Here is a 19,786-nt window from a genome sequence, read left to right on the forward strand (position 1 = left end):
CCAAACTTGGATTTTTTGCTATTATTTGGTTTCACTGTGCATCGAGCATATCAACTTGGGTTTAGTAACAACATAACTGCATACTGAAAAAGTGTTCTCATAATGAGACATTTAAATAACACTGTCAAAATTGGAGAGCCCCCATCCCCCCACCTGCACCTAGTTGTTATTTTGCTTAAAATTAAAGATTTATCATGTTTTTATGTTTGGGAAATTAAACACTCTTTGCTAATGATACTATCTGGGCACAGTCTACAGAGCTTAGTGCCAGAAAGCCAGAGAGGGAATCACAGTAGATTACTCCAGTGACCATTTCAACAAGGGGTAAATGTAAAACAAACTATAGGAAGAAAGACCTTGACATTTGTGTGGGAACCCACTGCTGCACTAAGTGATCGATCTAAGTATTAATATTAATTGAGTGAGTACACTTTCTTTTCTTTTTTTTTTTGGCTTAAGGGTGAGTAGGGGCAGTGTTCCTGAGGCAGGCCACTATGTATACCTATAATAACAAAAGCAGCAGCTGCAAATGGCAAATAAGGGTTAAAGTCACAGAAGCAGAATCAGTATGGAGTCAAATTCTTCCTTTTAAGTTTTCCTTTACAATCACCAATGTTATCATATAGGTCATGGGACTCAAGTGTGATACAGTCAGTCAAATTACACCCTGGGCAGCAGGACATTAAATCATCAGGAAACATGTTAATTCTCAGTTTTCCCTTTCTTTGGGAACCTCACAAAAGACTTGGTTTCCTCAATTTTGACTACTAGCATTTACTTGTGTGCTTTTTGAAGTTACTAAAAATCCTTGAGTTCCAAAAAGACAGGTTGTGTTACTTACTTCTCTATCTCCAAAGCTAAGCAAAGGTGGGGGATACTGAGTAATGTTTATTGTCCGTTGAAGGAATTTTAAGACTCTGAATCAATCAGTAGAATTATTTAAGACAGATCAGAAAAGTTGACCTAAGGTAATGTGCTTTCATTGCACATATTTGTGTTTGTTTTTTCATAGAAGAGATTTTTCTGTGATTCCTAAATGAACTGAAAAAAAGAAGAGTAAACAGATCTCATTCTTTTCAACTAACTTATTTCTTTTTAAACTTTTATTGGAGAATGGTAGCTTTACAACGTTGAGTTAGTTTCTACTGTAAGGCAAATTAGCTATACGTACACATTCTGAAGGAGATCAGCCCTGGGATTTCTTTGGAAGGAATGATGCTAAAGCTGAAACTCCAGTACTTTGGCCACCTCATGCGAAGAGCTGACTCATTGGAAAAGACTCTGATGCTGGGAAGGATTGGGGGAAGGAGGAGAAGGAGACGACAGAGGATGAGATGGCTGGATGGCATCACTGACTCGATGGACGTGAGTCTGGGTGAACCCCAGGAGTTGGTGATGGACTGGGAGGCCTGGCGTGCAGCGATTCATGGGGTCGCAAAGAGTTGGACACGACTGAGCGACTGAACTGAACACATATATCTTCTCTTTTTTGTACTTCTTTCCCATTTAGGTCACTACAGGGCATTGAGTAGAGTTCCCTGAGCTACAGAGTAGGTTCTCATTAGTTATCTATTGCATACATAGTACCAATGGTTTACATATGTTAATCCCAATTAACTAAATTGGGATTTAGTTAAATCTTTATTTTTTTCTTATTCTTAAGAAATTTCTGGGCCTCCATCTCCTCATCTACGAAAATGAAAGAGTTGCAATGAATGATCCTGTAAGCTTATCCAGTGATAAAATTCTCTGATTTACAAAGTGAGATTCAAAGCTTACATGGGGGCCTCCAAGCCTGCAGGTATGACTGCCACCACCCCACTTCTCTATTTCTCCAGGATTTGCATGTTATAAACTTGGCTTTGAGGTTCCCTATAATAAGGCCATATGGGCCTTGATCATGCCAAGAATGAAATATACAACTCTGGGGTCTCTACCATGTGTGATAAATGGCCCCAGATGATGAGATAAAAAACAAAGAGGGCAGCTGAGGCTGGGATGACAAAGAGATTTATTTGGGGAAAGAGAATATGACTTCAACTCTGAGGCTGATGAATTGTGGATGACACCACTTGGCAATAATTAACCAAATAGAAGCAAGTCTTTTCTGTGGAAAGAAGGTAACCGGAGATAAAAAACGATAGTGGCAATTTTCAGTGGGGGAGGCCTGACAGATCGTTATACCTTATCAGAATTTATAATGCTTTTTAAAATTAATTAGTGTTCCTTTTTTTTTTTAAAGGAAATTAAAATAGAAGTTCCCAGACAGAAGTCCATTTAGCCTGAAGTCCCCAGATGGTCTGATAGAAGTGTTGGAACATTTTGGGACCTGGTATGTAAAAATGTTTACTTCCTTCTTTAAAGTACAGGAGGGATGTGGCCCTGAATAAGGAGGAAAAGGTAAAATAGGGAAAGTTTGATAACTAGCTTACATGTCAAACAAGGGCAATGATGAACACAGCTAACACTCTGAAAGTTTATTGTATGCCAAGTACTATTTCAAACAATTTGCATAAATGAAATGAGCACTATTATTATACTTTTCTTCATAGAAAAATAAACTGTGTTCATAAAGGACCCAAGATTGCCCAAGATAAAAACAAGGGTAATAAAGCTAGGTTCAGATCTCTGGTGGTTTTAGTGTAGAGCCCATTCTTTCATTATTACCATAGTAATATTAAATTTATTTGCTTGATACTGAAAGTCCTTAAGATTAACAACCACAGACACAAATATGACAATGCTGACTAAAATAAACTGACTCTCAGGATTAGAAGAGGATTTTGAGATAGTTTTAAATTCTGGCTCCACATAACACTTATCTAGGAACAGAAAATAAAATGCTTATGCTGGGGCCGTTACAGTAATTATGGTTTGATGGACTATGGCCAGAGTTGGTATTTATAATTATATGTTCCCAGGTAATGATTTCTTATGCAGAGTAAGGCTTGAGAACACAGCTCAAAGATCAGGGAGTATTAGCCCAGGAGCTTTTGGACTGGGCAACAGCTAAACTTTGTCCTTCAACATTGTAACAACAATATGCTCAGGAATTGTAGGGTGCTCACTTTGGTCTGGTAAATAAAACAATATTATGGACATTAGAAAATTGAATATATTTTCCCTTTAACAGAAGTTCGCCATATCATATGACCAAATACTTCCAGACACAGTGTGGAAAGTGTAAGGCGATAGGATTGGTACAAATTGTACCACTTTGGGGAAGTTTTTCATTCAACAATTTAATTGCCTTAAATGAAATTGGTCTCATTCTATGTTGAGAATAATGTATCTAAGTAGCTGTGGTCCTTAACTTTGTGGAGCCCATAAACTGGTAGATGAGACAGGTAATTTACAAGGAAAGGCACATGTTAGTATCTATTAGATATCTATTTATGTGTCTATCTAATGCCCTTCTCCTTCTCTCTTCCAAGATATAGACAGATATTCTATAGCTAGATCGTGATTGCTATACACTGAATGTCTATATTCTCCTAAAATTCATAAATTCACATATTGAAACCTAATCCACACTGAGACAGTATTTGGAGGAGAGGTCTTTGGGAGGAGACTAGGTCATGAGGCTGGAGTCCTCATGAATGAGGTTAGTGTCCTTATCAAAGAGACCCAGAGAGTTCCCTCATCCCTTTTATGAGGTGAGGACTGGTAATAAAATGACCATCTATGAACCAAGAAGTGAGCCCTTACCAGACACATCATTTGCTGTGCCTTCCTCTTGGACTTTCCAACCTCCAGAACTGTAAGAAATAGGTTTTCTTTTGTTGATGAGTCATTTAGTACATGGTGTTCTGTTCAAATAGACTAAGACACTGATCAATGCTTTGAAAGAAAATAATGATATGATTTAAGATAGAAAAATGTGAGTAATATTATTTAAATTGGGAACCAATGGCCAGGTATCTGAGAAGATGATAATAAAGCTGAGACTGATTAAGAGATGAACTGAAGAAGTTAAAGGGAAGGGGGAGCATTTCAGGTAGAGGGAGGACAGAAGGCCAATATGTAGTGTTTGAGCCCAGAGAGTGAAGGGATATAGCTGGACAGTAAGGCCATTGAAGCACGCAGGGGCCAGGCCCTACAGTCCAGTTCTTTCTGCACAGGGCTTTGGTTTGTTCCTAAGTCAGGCAGAAGCAATTGAAAGGTTTCCAGCAGGAAGTGACTCAGCTCTGTATTTTATGATGATCCTGCTGGCTGTCACGGAGATGATGGACCAAAAGAAAAGAGGAGTAAAAACAGGATGCTGAGGTAAAAATTCAGGTGATAGAAGATGTAACTGAACTAAGCTTTCAGCTGTGATGACAAAAAGAAATGGATTTATTTGGGATGATTTTTGGATATGATACTGATAGAACTTGCTATTGAATTTGCTGTGGGGGAGTAAGAAAAAGAAAAGATTTCAGTAAAGATTCTGAGGTCCGGTTTGGGTGAGTGGTGTATTTATTGAGATGGGAAAGACCATAAGAAGATACCGAGTGTGGTCAGCGTCGATTAAGAGTTCCCTTTGGGATGTGTTCAATTGGAGCTGTTTATGACATAATCAAATTGAGATATCAATCAAGCAAATGAATATATATTTTTAGAGCTCAGAAGAAATATTTGGCTTAGGATGCAAATTGCCTAATTTATCTAAAGTCAGTTCACCTTTACAAAATTCAGTTTTCCTTTCTACATACTTAGGAATAGTAACTATTATTTAAGAAGATTGTGTGAGCTTTGGCATGTGTGTTGGACCACACTGAACCTCTTAAATGACAGTGGTAGAGGAGGATGTTAATGGTGATGCTAGTGGCATTTCTAATGGCAATTGTTGATTTAATCATGAAATATTCCACACCAATAGGGAAGATAGTAGCTCTCTCTCCCAGGAAAAGTCACCATGAATCACAACTAAGAATGATTCTCCTCATTTCCCCATCTATTCTTCTTACATAGACTCTATAAAAGATGATATATTTTAGACAATTCTACATTAATATCTTTGTTTCACACATGCATCTTTATATCACCAACTCAACAATGTAGAAGGACCCATGTACTTTATTCACTTGGTTCATTGGCAAGAATGTGCTTGCCCAAAGATTAATTAATCTGAAAAATGGTCAGAGAGAGAAAACACAAAAGCTTAAAAACCAGATACCCTCATTGATAACAGAGGTGACAAAGGGAAAAATGATAATGGAGGAGGTATTCAGTAATTCTTAGAGCAATATAACCTAGCAAGCTAGGCTGCTATATATGTATACATGGAAACATGGCATAGCCAGAATCAACTTGACAGACAGCAAGAGGGCATAACTTGTTCAAAATAACTATTTATAAAGACATGAAAATTATCCTCTTGGTTCATCATGGATTTACTTAATCTATGAAATGATTTACAAGTAGTAATCATAATTGGGACTTCACTGGTGGCTCAGATAGTGAAGAATCTGCCTGCAATGCAGGAGATCTGGGTTCAATCCCTGAGTCAGGAAGATCCCCTGAAAAGAGAATGGCTACCCACTCCAGTATTCTTGCCTGCAGAATTCCAGGGACAGGGGAGCATGGTAGGTTATAATCTATGAGATCACAAAGAGTCAGACACAACTGAGCAACTAACACACATAAACACAATCATAATAGGGTACAAGTCACACAAAGAACATAATCAATCTCATTTCAATATTGACTATCTGGTAATGTCCATCTGTAGAGTAATCTCTTAGGTTGTTGGAAAAGGGTATTTGATATAACCAGTATGTTCTCTTGTCAAAACTCTGTTAGCCTTTGCTCTGCTTCATTTTGTACTTCAAGGTCAAACGTGCCTTTGAGCACATTTGAGTACCTAACAATTCCAGGTAGCTCTTAACTTCCTACTTTCATATTACAATCCTCTATGATGAAAAGGACACCTTTCTTTGATGTTAGTTCTAAAAGGTATTATAGGTCTTCACAGAACCAGTCAGGTTCAGCTCCTTTGGCATCAATGGTGGGGGCATAGACATATTATTCTGATATTGAATGGTTTGCCTTGGAAAAGAACCAAGAACATTCTGTCATTTTTGAGATTGTATTGAAGTGCTGCATTGTGGACTCTTCAGTTGACTATGAGGGTCAGCTCTTGCCCCCAGTAGTAATGGTCATCTGAATTAAATTTGCCATCCTTGTCCATTTTAGTTAACCTATTTCTAAGATGTTGATGTTCACTCTTGCCATTTCCTCCATGACCACGTACAATTTACCTTCATTCATGGATCTTACATTCCAGGTTTCTATGTAATATTGTTCCTTACAACATCAGGCTTTACTTTTACCACAAGACACACCCACAGCTGAGCACTGTTCCTGCCTTGGCATAGCCAAATCTCACTCATACTTGAGTTATTAGCAATTGCCCTTCCCTCTTCCCCAGTAGAATACTGGACACATTCCAACCTGGGGGGTTCATCTTCTGGCGTCATACATTTTTGCCTTTTCATACTGTTCATGGGGTTTTTTCAGGCAAGAATACTGGAGTGGCCCATTTCCTTCTTCAGTGGACCACGTTTTGTTAGAACTCTTCACTGTGATTCATCTGTCTTGGGTGGCCCTGTATGGCGTGGTTCACAGCTTCATTAAATAACCCAAGCCCTTTGCCACAAGGCTGTGATCCAAAAACACAAGAGATGACCCTCCACATGGTCATAACCAGATGGTCAATACTGAAATAAGACTGATTATGTTCTTTACAACCAAAGGTGGAGAAGCTCTCTCTGGAGAAGCCAGTAAAATAAGACCAAGAGCTGACTGTGGCTTGGATCATGAGCTCCTTATTGAAAAATTCAGGCTTAAATTGAAGAAGGTATGGAAACCCACTGGGCCATTCAGGTATGAACTAAATCAAATCCCTTTTGATTATACAGTGGAGATAAAGAATAGATTCAAGGGATTTGATCTGGTAGAAAGAGTGCCTGAAGAACTATGGAAGGACATTCATAGCATTATACAGGAATCAGTGACCAAAACCATCCCAAAGAAAAATAAATTTAAGAAGGGATAGTGGATATCTGAGGAGGCTTTACACATAGCAAAGTAAAGAGAAGCAAAAGCAAGGTAGAAAGGGAAAGATATATCCAACTGAATTCAGAGCTCCCGAGAATAGCAAGGCGAGATAAGAAAGCTTTCTTAAATGAACGATGCAAAAAAAAATAGAGGAAACAATAGAATGGGAAAGACTAGAGATCTCTTCAAGAAAATCATAGCTATCAAGTAAAGATTCATTCAAGAATGGGCATACTAAAGGACAGATATGGAAAAGATCTAACAGAAGCAGAAGAGATTAAGAAAAGGTGGCAAAAAAACACAGAAGAACTGTTCAAAAAGGTCCTAATGACCCAGATAACCATGATGGTGTGGTCACTCACCTAGAGCCGGACATCCTCGAATGTGAAGTCAGTGGGCATTAGGAAGCAGTACTATGAACAAAGCTAGCTGAGATGAAAGAATTCCAGCTATTTAAAATCCTAAAAGATGATGGTGTTAAAGCACTCAATATATCAGCAAATTTGGAAAACTCAGCAGTGTCTAGAGGACTGTAAAAGGTCAGTTTTCATTCCAATCCCAAAGAAGAGCAATGCCAAAAAATATTCAAAATACCATACAATTGTACTAATTTCACATGCTAACGAGGATATGCTCAAAGTCCTTCAAGCTAGGCTTTAGCAGTATTTGACTCGAGAACAAGGTGGGTTTAGAAAAGGCAGAAGAACTAGAGATCAAATTGCCAACATTTGATGAATCATAGAGAAAGCAAAGGAATTCCAGAAAAACATCTGCTTCTGCTTCACTGGCTATGCTAAAGCCTTTGACTGTGTGGATCACAGCGCACTGTGGAAAATTATAAAAGAGATGGGAGTACCAGATCACCTTACCTGTCTCCAGAGAAACCTGTATAAAGATAAATAAGCAATAGCTAGAACTGGACATGGAAAAACTGACTGCTTCAAAATTAAGAAAGGAGTACAGCAAGGCTATATATTGTCACCTTGTTTATTTAACTTCTATGCAGAGTACATCATACAAAATGCTTGGCTGGATGACTCACAAGCTGGAATCAAGATTGCTAGGAGAAATATCAACAAACTCAGATATGCAGATGATACCACTCTATTGGCAGGAAGTGAGGAAGAACTAAATAGCTTCTTAATGACGTGAAAGAGGAGAGTGAAAAAGCTGGCTTGAAACTCACCATTCAAAAAACTAAGATCATGGCATCCAGTACCATCACTTCATGTCAAATAGAAGGGGAAAATATGGAAGAAGTGACAGATTTTCTGCTCTTGGGCTCCAAAATCACTGCAGATGGTGACTGCAATCATGAAATTAAACGATGCTTGGTGTAAGAAAAGCTATTACTAACCTAGACAGCATATTAAATAGCAGAAACAACACTTTGCCAGCAAAGGTCTGTATAGTGAAAGCTATGATTTTTTCCAGTAGCCAAGTATGATATGAGATTGGATCATAAAGAAGGCTGAGTGCTAAAGAACTAGTGCTTTCAAACTGTGGTGCTGGTGAAGACCCTTGAGAATCCCTTGGACAACAAGGAGATCAAACCAGTCAATCCTGAATGAAATCAACCCTGAATATTCATTGGAAGGACTGTTACTGAGACTGAAGCTCCAGTACTTTCGCCACTTGATGCGAAGAGCCAACCTATTGGAAAAGGCCCTGGTGCTAGGAAAGATTGAAGGCAAAATGAGAAGAGGCTGGCAGAGGATGTGATGGTTAGATACCATCACCAACTCATTGGACATGAATGAGAGCAAACTTATCTGGGCTTCCCTGGTGACTCAGCAGGTGAAGAATCTGCCTGCAATGTAGGCGACACAGGAGATGTGAGCTCGACCCCTGGCTCAGGAAGATCCCCTGGAGGAGGAAATGGCAACCCACTCCAGTATTCTTGCCTGAAAAATCCCATGAACAGAGGAGCTTCACAGGCTATGGTCCAAAGGGTTGCAAAGAGATGGACACAACTAAGCACACACACACACACACACACACACACACAGGGAGGTAGTGGAGGACAGAGAAGCTGGTCATGTTACAGTCAATGGGGTTGCAAAGAGTTGGTTAGGACTTAGTAACTGAACAGTATCGACCACAAATTATAACGGGGAAGACTTGTGTTTTGGTCTTTGTAGGGTGACCACATTACCCTACTCTTGAACATAGAGATTCTGGAAGTCTCAGGGAAGTGAGATCCCAGAGACCATGAGAAAGGAAGTGAAAGCAAGAACAGACAGAGATATGAATCTGCGGTGGCCCCTGCCTGGTAGAGAATATGATTAATGTTTCTGAAAAATGCAGCATGTAGTGGCAATTAAAGGAATGTCCTCTATGGATCTATAGCCATATTAATACTAGTTGTCACTTACTGAGCACCAACACTTTGCTAGATACTCTGCTCCATGCTTGTTGCACCCGAACTCAAAAATGATATAGTCAGCCTTAAAGTAATTACCATTGTCACTTATAGATGAGAAACAGAGGCTCAAAGAAGTCAAGAGTGTTTGCTGGAATTTTCATCTTTTGAAGAGTAGACCATGCATTCAACTGTTCATATCTGAACACGCAAAAGGAATCTGTTGCTCTGAATGTCATTGTGACCATAGCAAAAAGATGGCCCTGGGACCTGGAAGCAAAGGGAAACTTGGGAATGTGGGACCCTTGTCCTGTCATTTATGAAGGGAATGAAGACAATTAAAAAGCAAAGATTTTAATGACATAAATACTTAGGAAAAATACAGACATGCTATTCCTTCTAGAGTTTTAAAAACAGAATACACCAGAAGGGGCTGAGGAGGCTTCAAAGACCTTCAGTTGAAGAACTGCAACCATGATATTCTCAATTATTCAATAAGAAAAAAGTGATGTAATAAAGAAACCCATGTATAAGGAAGATTCTAATAAGCTTATAATCTTAAGTGCCTATAAAATACATAGAAGAGAAAGGAGAACCCATTAAAAAAGGGTACTATAATTAAAAAATAAATTTAAAAAATCTTTAAAAATAAGTAAGGATGGTTAGGCTTTTGAGCCAAAATATTAAATATCCAGGGAGCATATAGCAGTTGTCAGGCACTGATCTGGGTCTCAGATAGCAGAGTTAGGTCATGATTCCAACCTTGTCTCTAAAGAGACTAGTTATTAGTCAAGGAAACACCAGGCAATTTTAATTTAATAAGATAAGACCCAGAATTGAAGCTCATAAAATGTGGCTACATGATAGAGTCTGGGAGTCAGAAAGCAGGTGACATTTGATCTAGGTGGTGAATGGCTACCAGGAGTCATTCTAGCAACGGAGAATAAGAATATTTCAGAAAAAAAGTAGCAGCTTTGTCCAGCAAGTCTAGTATATCCACAGAAAACTCTAATTAAAAAAGATACATGCACTCCTATATTCACAGTGAAAATGAAAGTCACTCAGTCATGTCTGACTCTTTGTGACCCCATGAACTAAACAGGCAATGGAATTCTCCAGGCCAGAATACTGGAATGGGTAGCCTCTCTCTTCTCCAGGGGATCTTCCCATCCCAGGGATCGAACCCAGGTCTCCCGCCTTGCAAGTGGATTCTTAATCAGCTGAGCCACCAGGGAAGCCCAAGAATACTGGAGTGGGTAGCCTATCCCCTCTCCAGCGGATCTTCCCGACCCAGCAATTGAACTGTGGTCTCCTGCACTGCAGGGGGACTCTTTACCAACTAAGCTATAGGGGAAGCCCACTATGTTCATAGCAACACTATTTACAATAGCCAGAATATGAAGCAACCTAAACATTCATCCACAGATAAGTAGATAAAGAAGATGTGGTACATATATACAATGAAATATTACTCACCTATAAAAAAGAATGAAATAATACCATTTACAGCAACATTGATGAACCTAAAGATTATGATACTAAGTGAAGATGTCAAATAGAGAAAGTCAAATATCATAATATCACTTACATATGGAATTTAAAGATTATACAAATAAACTTATTTACATAACAAAAAATTTATATCATTTATTTTTAGATTCTATACATAAGTGATATCAAATAAACCTATTTATAAGACAGAAATGGGCTTCCCTCATGGCTCTGTGATAAAGAATCTGCCTGCCAATGCAGGAGATACAGATTTGATCCCTGGGTTGGGAAGATCCCCTGGAAAAGGAAATGGCAACCCACTCCAGTACTCTTGTTTAGGAAATCCCATGGGCAGAGGCGCCTGATGGGCTATGTAGTCCATGGGGTTGCAAAAGAGTCAGAAATGACTTATCAACTAAACGTCAACACCAACAACAACAAAAAAATAGAATCAACAGACATAGAAAACAAACGTATGGTTACCAAAGGGGAAAGAGAGGATAAATTAGGAATTTGGGGATTAATATATACATGCTATTATATATAAAATAGATATACAGCAAAGCCCTACTGTATAGCACAGGGAGCTTTACTCAATATCTTGGAATAACTTATAAAGAAAAAGAAGCTTAAAAAGAATATATGTGTGTGTATGTGTGTGTGTGTGTGTGTGTGTTTATAGCTGAATCACTTTGCTCTATACCTGAAGTAACACAACACTGCAGACCAACCATACTTCAATAAAATTTTTAAAAATAAATAAAAAATAAAAACATAGAATCAGGTGAGAAGCTCACAGTCTGTGCCGGGAACTATACATGTGTACTTAGTGGAAGCTGAGTAAAGGAAATGCAGCAAATCAGAGGGGAGTGCCATATGAAAGCACTTGAGAAGCATGGAGTTTCCTAAAGACTGTGAGTAGTGCTTGAAAGGAGCAAGTCAATACTCATTTCAGGAAGGTCTTGGTGAGGGAGATCATCAGAGAAGCTCCTGAAATAGCAAGTGAAGAAAGATGGGGGGCCATTTTGCAAGTGATAAGCAAGCTGGGCACAGGGCATCTAGTGATTGGGACCCAGAAAAGAAATCTTAAGGCGTGGGATGTTTGCCAGAAGAAGACAAACAAAACAAATGTAAAAAAGAGAGGCTATATGTATGTGTACAACTGATTCATTTTGCTGTACACCTGAAATGAATATAACATTGTAAATCAACCATAGTCCAACACATTTTTTTAAAAAAAAGTCCCATTTGGGGCAGACTCTGTCATGCTGACAGATGACTGAAAGACAGACTCCTCAGTTCCCAGTCTGATGTGATTCTCCAATTGGAGAACGTTTTCCAATTTGGAAAGCAGAGACTTTCTCAGGAATGCATTGTAGGCTGAGACATTAGAAAGGAGGAAGGGCTCTCCCTTATTATTAACACCTTTCCTCCTGCAGGCCCGATGAAGTCTATTGTCTTTCTGAAAGAAGGTATAGACAACATGGGAAATGTAAGAGAAGAAAGAGGAAAACGTCTACACTGCACACTGTCTTTCTGTGACTCCAGGGCATGAAATAAAGGAATATCTAGCTTTCGTCTGCTTCCCTATGCACCAGTCCTTCCTGCTGCCTGGGACTCCTTTCTGTCAAGGAAGTGACTACCAATGTTTGAGACTCAGCTGAGGCAAGAGGGTGTCTCCTAACTCTTTCTGATGCCAACAGTAACACTTGCTTCTCCTTCTGGCCTCCCTTGGCTCTGACTGCAGGCATGAAATTAAAAGATGCTTGCTCCTTGGAAGGAAAGCTATAACAAACCTAGACAGCATATTAAAAAGTGGAGACATCACTTTGCTGACAAAGGTTCATATAGTCAAAGCTATGGTTTTTCCAGTAGTCATGTATGGATGTAAGAGTTGGACCATAAAAAAGGGTGAGTGTTCAAAAATGGATGCTTTCAAATTGTGCTGGTGAAGACTCTTAAGAGTCCCTTGGACAGCAAGGAGATCATATCAGTCAATCCTAAAGGAAATCAACCCTGAATATTCACTGGAAGGACTGATGCTGAAGCTGAAGCTCCAATACTTCAGCGACCTGATTCAAAGAGCTGACTCATAAGAAAAAACCCTGATGCTTGGAAAGATTGAGGGCAGGAAGAGAGGGGGCAACAGAGGATGAGATGGTTGGATAGCATATCAACTCAATGGACATGAGTTTGAGTAAACTCCGAGGGATAGTGAAGGACAGAGTAGCCTGGCATGCTGCAGTCCATGGGGTCACAGAGTTGGACACGACTTTACACACTTGTTTAATTTACACACTTGTTACTTCATCTTTTATAAGCGACAGGTTTTGATCAATCAATAAATACTAAGAGGACCCTGTGTTTTGAACACTGTCATGGGCATGGGGGCACCTGACAGATGCATCTACTATTTTTTGGAAGTTTAGAGGCAAATAGGAAGAGACAGGAAGAAGGCAATGACACCCCACTCCAGTACTCTTGCCTGGAGAATCCCATGGGCACAGGAGCCTGGTAGGCTGAAGCCCATGGTGTCATGAAGAGTCGGACACGACTGAGTGACTTCACTTTCACTTTTCACTTTCATGCATTGGAGAAGGAAATGGCAACCCACTCCAGTGTTCTTGCCTGGAGAATCCCAGGGACGGGGGGAGCCTGGTGGGCTGCCATCTATGGGGTCGCACAGAGTTGGACACGACTGAAGTGACTTAACAGCAGTAGCAGGAACAGACAGATGTTAAAAAAAAGTACACAAATAGTTTATGAAATACAATCATAAAGAATGCTCCAAAGGAAACATACAGGACTTAAGCCCAGTGGGGTTTTCACTGATGGTTCAGTGGTTAAGATTTTGTGCCTTCACTGTAGGGTCCACATTGGTCAGAGAACTAAGACCCCACATGACATGCAGTGTGGCCAAAAAAATTTTTTTAATTAAAAAAAAAAATGAAGTCCAGAAAAGGTCTTATCTTCCTCAAAACCCAAGAGCTTTGTATGATTTGTGGTAGAGCTTAAGTGTTAAGTGAACATTGTCAATTGAATAAATAGATGATCGACTTAATGAATTCCAAAATGGTAAAACTTTATATTAAGAAATTATTAAACTGTAAGATTTCTACCAACCTTTAGCAACACACTCAAATGGAATTTTGAGAAAAAGATTTATGAAACAAACAAACAAAAAATCAATTCCATAGAAACTACAGTAGGCATATTCATAGCAAGAAATTTCGGAATAATAACATGGTGGCCCATGCTGAGATAATAAGACTGAACTGAGATACATATTTATTGGATACAGATTTGTGTCTAATGCATGCTGGGACTTAATAGGCAAAGTGCCTGCCCTCATGGGACTTATATTTGGTGCAGGGTCTTGAAAAGCAAATAACCAACAAGCCAGAATAAACAGACAAGATTCTGGTTTGTGCAAGGCACCAGGAAGAAAATAAAATCATGTTGTATAACCATGGGTTAATGTTTGGTGCAGAGAAATTAGTACAGGTGACTTTGAAGAGGCGATTAGAGAGGCTAAGTGGTGATATTAGAATCACATTGATTGAAGGAGATGACCATGTAAACCCTGTGAAAACTGTTCTGTGCCTAGGGAACAGAAAGTGAGAAGATCTTTAGGTAAGAAAAACCTGGTGTATTTCAGGAATAGGAAGAAAGCCTGCAGGGATGGAAAGAAGGAAAAGGAAGTGAAAGGGGTAGGCATGGGACACTCAATGAGGAATTTTAAATGCCAGTCAAGTGCTTCAATTTTAAATGAAGCAGGCAGTACAATGATATACTTTTATTTCTTGTTGATAAAGATCACTTTGGCTACTGCATGAAAAACAGGTTTATGGAAATCCTGGCAGGAGCAGGAACTGCAGGAAGGAGTCTATCTGAATGCTCTGGGTGAGACTGGAGGAGGCTGTTACTCAAGGAAGTAGGATAAGTACATGAATTTAAGATATGTCTTGGTGGATGGAACCAGGGGGTGTTTCTATGAACTGTGTAGATGAGGATCAAGGAGTAGAGATTCTGAAAAAGGAGAAATTGAGGCTGCTTCCTAGGTTTCTGTTCTAGCAAATGACTGAATAATTCCATTTGTTAAGACAGGAGATGTGAAACAGCAAGTTGTTGAGAGAATGGTAATCAAGAATTCTGGTTTTGCTGTAATAAACTTGAGAGACGTACTAGAATTTCAGGAAGAGATGGCAAGTTTATTGCATATATAATTCCAGGGGTCAGTCTAAGAGATACATATGTGGAGGTGATCAACATCTAAATGGTATTTAAATTCATGGAACCCTATAAATTTAGCTGGGCATTGGTGGAGAAAATTATAATTCGAAAAGATTCATGCACCCTAATGTCCATAGCAGCATTATTTATAATAACCAAGACGTGGAGCAACCTAAATGTCCATTAACAGAGGAACAAACAAGGAAGATGTGGTAGATATATACAGTGAAATATTACTCAACCATAACAAGAATGAAATAATGCCATCTGCAGCAACATGGATGGCCTTAGATAAGTCAGAGAAAGACAAATATCATATGATATCAACTATATCTGGATTTTTTTTAAAAAGATGCAAATGAACTTAATTACAAAACAGAAATAGACCCACAGAAATAGAAAAAATAAAAAATCATGGATACCCCAAGGGGAAAAGGGAGGGAGGGATGAATTAGGACTTTGGGATTAACAAATACATACTGCTATGTAGATGACACCACCCTTATGGCAGAAAGTGAAGAGGAACTAAAAAGCCTCTTGATGAAAGTGAAAGAGGAGAGTGAAAAAGTTGGCTTAAAGCTCAACATTCAGAAAACTAAGATCATGGCATCCGGTCCCATCACTTTATAGCGAATAGATGGGGAAACAGTGAAAACAGTGGCTGACTTTATTTTTCTGGGCTCCAAAATCACTGTAGATGGTGATTGCACCCCTGAAATTAAAAGACGCCTACTCCTTGGAAGGAAAGTTATGACCAACCTAGACAGCATATTAAAAAGCAGAGACATTACTTTGTCAACAAAGGTCCATCTAGTCAAGGCTATGGTTTTTCCAGTGGTCATGTATGGATGTGAGAGTTGGACTATCAGGAAAGCTAAGCACCAAAGAATTGATGCTTTTCAACTGTGGTGTTGGAGAAGACTCCTGAGAGCCCTTTGGACTGCAAGTAGATCCAACCAGTCCATCCTAAAGGAGATCAGTCCTTCGTGTTCATTGGAAGGACTGATGTTGAAACTGAAACTCCAATACTTTGGTCACCTGATGCGAAGAATTGACTCATTGGAAAAGACCCTGATGCTGGGAAAGATTGAGGTAGGGAGGAGAAGGGGACGACAGAGGATGAGATGGTTGGATGTCATCATTGACTCAATGGACATGGGTTTGGGTAGACTCTGGGAGTTGGTGATAGACAGGGAGGCCTGGTGTGCTGCGGTTCATGGGGTCGCAAAGAGTCGGACACAACTGAATGACTGAACTGAACTGAACGGAAAAATTCAGTTCTGTCCTAAAACTTCTCAACTGATTGAATCAGGCCCATAGATTATCAAGCATAGCTCCTCTAGTTAAGGGCAAATGATGTCAATGATAAACTCATCACAGAAACACCTGGACTGGTGTCTAGTTGAATCACTGTGGCCTGAAACCTACCAAGTTGACACATGAAACTGACCACTATGTGCCTCGAGATGTAATCAGTAACTAAAGACAAGTTTTGGGGAGAAGCCATTTTGCCCAGAGCGTGGGAGAGGAGAAGGATAGATAGATAAATAGAGCCATTGGGCTTTTGTAGTTGTTTTGTTTTATGACTTATGCAGCAAAGTTTTATGTTTATAAGAATGAACCAGTAAAAAAGGGATAAGATGATGTTGAAAGGGAATTTTTGATCCAGAGGACATGCTGAGATTTTGGTTTTATAGACTAAGAGTCAGATGTGTGTTCTTTTTTCCCAAAGGATAAAGCACCAAAGCCCCAGGACTAGTGATGGAAGATTACAGAGTGCCAGCTGGAGGATCATCCCAGACAAGGGCATTCTCCATCCAAAAGCTGCCTAAGGGGGTGCAACTTCCCACCACTCACACTGTGTACCTGAAGGTAATTTTTCTCCTTACAGCAGGGATCCCCAACCTCCCGCCCACAGACCTGTACCTCCTGTCAGATCAGTAGCAGCATTAGATTAGACACAAAGTACACAAAAGTGCTGTGTAAGGGAGGGAACTTAAAGCCGGTGTTCTGTGACAACCTAGAGGGGTTGGAAGGAGGTTTAAGAGGGAGGGGGCATGTGTATGTCTGTGGCTGATTCATGTTAACGTTTGGCAGAAACCACACAACATTGTGAAGTAATTATCCTTCAATTAAAAATACAATTTTAAAAAATTCGGGTCAATAATTGAAAAAAAAAAGCAATCTGCTTGAATCATCTTGAAACCATTCCCCCAGCTCTCTTTTGTGGACAAATTGTCTTCCACAAAACTGGTCCTTAGCGCTAAAAAGGTTGGAGATCACTGCCTTAGAGGATGTACTTACAAGATGCAGAGTTTTCCTGGAGAAGATTCCTTGGAAAGGAATCTTGGTAGAATGAGACTATCACAAAGTCAGGAGCTCTTTTCTTGGTCAAGATCTGGGCTTTAGCCAAGATGAGAACCTTAATGTGGACACGTTTTTTTTTTTTTTTTTTTTCAGTTTATTTGTTTTATTGGAGGCTAATTACAATATTGTAGTGGTTTTTGCCATACACTGGCATGAATCAGCCATGGGTGTACATATATTCCCCATACTGATCCCCTCTTCCACCTCCCTCCCCATCTTATCCCCTGGGTCATCCCAGTGCACCAGCCCTGAGCACCCTGTCTCATGCATCGAACCTGGACTGGTGATTCGTTTCACATACGATAATATACATGTTTCAGTGCCATTCTCCCAAATCATCCGACCCTTGCCCTCTCCCACAGAGTCCAAAAGACTGTTCTATACATCTGTGTCTCTTTTGCTGTCTCACATACAGGGTTATCATTACCATCTTTCTAAATTCCATATATATGCGTTAGTATACTGTATTGGTGTTTTTCTTTCTAACTCATTTCACTCTGTATAATAGGCTCCAGTTTCATCCACCTCATTAGAACTGATTCAAATGTATTCTTTTTAATGGCTGAGTAATATCCCATTGTGTATATGTACCACGGCTTTCTTATCCATTCATCTGCTGATGGGCATCTAGGTTGCTTCCATGTCCTGGCTATTATAAACAGTGCTGTGATGAACATTGGGGTACACATGCCTCTTTCAATTCTGGTTTCCTCGATGTGTATGCCTAGCAGTGGGATTGCTGGGTCATAAGGCAGTTCTATTTCCAGTTTTTTAAGGAATCTCCATGCTGCTGTTCTCCACACTGGCTGTACTAGTTTGCATTCCCACCAACAGTGTAAGAGGGTTCCCTTTTCTCCACACCCTCTCCAGCATTTATTGCTTGTAGACTTTTGGATAGCAGACATTCTGACCGGCGTGAGATGGTACCTCATTGTGATTTTGATTTGCATTTCTATGATAATGAGTGATGTTGAGCATCTTTTCATGTGTTTGTTAGCCATCTGTATGTCTTTTTGGAGAAATGTCTGTTTGGTCCTTTGGCCCATTTTTTGATTGGGTCGTTTATTTTTCTGGAATTGAGCTGCGGGAATTGCTTATATATTTTTGAGATTAATTCTTTGTCAGTCGCTTCATTTGCTATTATTTTCTCCCATTCTGAAGGCTGTCTTTCACTTTGCTTATAGTTTCCTTTGCTGGGGCACTTTTCTTAAGAGATGGTTGCCTTGCTGTCATCAGATTATCAAAGGGCCAACCACCTGAAAAGAACTGCACATGGTGCTCAAGGGTCTCTCTGTTGTTCAGTCTGTTATTTAACTTGATGCTCTGAGCCTTTTTGTACAAACATTCAGAGCAATGAACATGGAAAGTAGGGACAACTGACAAGACAGAGAAAATAAATGTACGAGGGTGTGTAAAAGAGGAATTGAATTATTGCAGCAAGATAGATGGCTGAAGTAGTAATATAAATACGCTTTTTATTTCAGCATGAATGCTTCATGTTTAACCTAAAATAAGCCTCCTAGTGTAATAGGGAAGAACAAATATGACTCCATATTAGATCTTTTGAAAATGGATTAGAGCATGTTTCTTTTACTTTAATCTTTGTATTCTATTGCTCAGAGTTAAGAATTTTGCCGATGGCCTGATACATATAGGAGAGCCCGTTCAGGGTTCTGACCTTTTAAGGGTATAACACTTTTCCATTCACATAGAGATACAAAGTTACAGAACACAGAATAATATTTGTCTTGTTGGAAATTTACAGGAACATTGTTACCTGATCTATGTGGACAGCTATAAGAACAAAGGATTCTGGGACCAAGAGGTTTTCAGTAATTAAATATGCCCCTCCCTTCATTTCAGTTCAGTTCAGTTCAGTCGCTCAGTCGTGTCCGACTTTTTGTGACCCCATGAATCACAGCATGCCAGGCCTCCCTGTCCATCACCAACTCTCAGAGCTTGCTCAAACTCATGTCCATTGAGTCGGTGATGCCATCCAGCCATCTCATCTCTGTCTTCCCCTTCTCCTCCTGCCCGTAATCCCTCCCAGCATCAGAGTCTTTTCCAATGAGTCAACTCTTCACATGAGATGCCCCTCCCTTACCTTGCCTTTTAAAGAGTTTTGCCAAATTCTGGGGAGTTCTGGGTTTTTGGACATGAGCAACCAGTTCTCTCACTTGTCCCTGCAATAAATATTTCTCTCCAAACTCTGATGTTTCTGTTTATTTGGCCTCATTGTGTATTGGGTACACAAACTTGCATTTCGTAATACTAGTTGTGACAACTGTTATC

General features: G+C 39.6%; 1 protein-coding gene and 1 long non-coding RNA gene across 3 annotated transcripts in view; one reads left to right on the plus strand and one right to left on the minus strand.

Annotated features, from left to right (window-relative positions):
• Positions 1–19,786, minus strand: part of LOC147378137 (contactin-associated protein-like 5) — a 100,852-nt gene that overhangs the window by 80,104 nt on the left and 962 nt on the right. The window lies entirely within an intron of this gene.
• Positions 1,664–19,701, plus strand: LOC147378138 (uncharacterized). 2 transcript variants are annotated; one of them, XR_015151422.1, is made up of 5 exons: positions 1,664–1,801; positions 2,243–2,332; positions 6,738–6,867; positions 16,860–16,999; positions 19,260–19,701. It is a non-coding gene; the product is annotated as an uncharacterized LOC147378138 (long non-coding RNA). The 2 variants fall into 2 exon arrangements; XR_015151421.1 differs by lacking the exon at positions 6,738–6,867.

Source organism: Bos grunniens, chromosome 2, assembly GCF_055505025.1.
Source record: "Bos grunniens cultivar Pamir isolate PY7600 chromosome 2, Bosgru_T2T1.0, whole genome shotgun sequence".
Lineage (NCBI taxonomy): Eukaryota > Metazoa > Chordata > Mammalia > Artiodactyla > Bovidae > Bos > Bos grunniens.